This window comes from Bison bison, unplaced genomic scaffold (assembly GCF_000754665.1).
Source record: "Bison bison bison isolate TAMUID 2011002044 unplaced genomic scaffold, Bison_UMD1.0 scf7180017864053, whole genome shotgun sequence".
Classification (NCBI taxonomy): domain Eukaryota; kingdom Metazoa; phylum Chordata; class Mammalia; order Artiodactyla; family Bovidae; genus Bison; species Bison bison.
Window position 1 is genome coordinate 2,128,478 of NW_011494625.1, and position 1,599 is coordinate 2,130,076.

Here is a 1,599-nt window from a genome sequence, read left to right on the forward strand (position 1 = left end):
CTGCCAGCAAAAAGGTTACAGCTCGCTGACAGCTCGGGTGATGGGTAGCATTTTTAGCAACAGCACTCAAGTGTGAGCATCACTCTTATATGCACTGGGAAACCAAACACTCCGTGTAACGTGTTTTCCCGCGATAGTCGCTCTGTGTCACGGCTGGGAGCCGAGCACACGGTGCGTCCGTGCTCTACCTGTGCGTGCATGTCTGAGATTTCCTTACACATGTTGTGTGTCTTTCCCTCACCTCCCAGCCTCCTAGAATAAGCTCCACTTTATTAAAGACTGGGCAGGGGTTTTTACCTTTGTTCAGTTTTGTGTTCCTGCACCTAGAATTGTGTCTAAAATACCATAAATGCTCAATAAATACTTAAATGAATGAATGATATACTGTGTTTCTTAAAGATGGGGCTGTGACATCAATTGCGTCTCTCTCCCCCCACCCTGCCACTGCGATGACTAGGAGCTGATGTGGGTTGACTCGTGCCCTCCAGCCCTCTGTTCGGTGACCAGGTCTCGCCACTTTAAGGTGACCGGCCTGAGCGACGTCAGGGACGGGGCCGCCCCTGCAGCCTTCTGTCCCCAGAACCTTGGCATCAGCACAGCTCCCCAGCCAGGGGAATGGGTGCACCTTAACTGGGACTGTTGCTTTGACTTTGCCCACGTGAAACCGTTTGACACCAGTGTTAGCCGAGTGCTTGGGCAGCCGTGGATCAGCTGATGCGTGATTCAGAAATCCCAAGTCACTGTAGCATGGGAGAGCGGGAGGCCTGGTAGAAGCCCAGGCTTCTGTGCACACGTGCCGCCATCTCTTCCCAAGCACAGACGGGAAGTTTGAAGAGGTACTGATTACAAGAGGTGGTTCTGGTGGTATCCTGTGAGAATCGTTCCAGATACAGATGTATTTTTGTGGGGTGGGGTGTTAGCGCCACTTCCTACTTTCCCATCTTGACCTCCTCCTCAAGGGAAGGTCCTAAGCTTGAACATGACCTCCGCTTCTCTGAGAAGCTGATGACCTCCCACAGCGACACACAGGGCATGCCCTAGTCCCAGGGGTGGGCATGAATATCGGGAAGCGCTTAGTCTGGCCCAGCCTGGTTTCTTTCACTGAATGATACCGAGACATCAGTAGCGACGCTGGGAGCCTGCCCCCTGCCACCCAGCATGTGAGCGTGGTCCAGGCTTGCTGGGGTGGGGAGGGGATGCTGGAATGGATAACCCACCTTGCTTCACAGGAGAATTTCTCATCACACAAGATGGTCATCAAATTTCTTCTTTACAATTCTGTTATTTTAAAAACCGTAGCCTAAGTGGATGACTCTTAACGAAGGGAGATATGAAAAATGTATTTTTTAGAAAAAGGGTCTCAGGAAGGCTTGAGGAAGAAGGAGTGAAGCACAAAGAAAGTACGTGTGAGGGCAAATAATTAACAGCCATCGATTGTTAAAATAACTCTTTTATGAGTCCTGGATATTGCTAAACAAAATGCTGTCATTTTATCAGGATGACCAAACGCGCCTCGGATTTCATGCTCAAAGACGTCTCATGTTTTTTGCATAGATATGGCACATTTTATACATCTACTTGATTTCTGGCTTTATATAA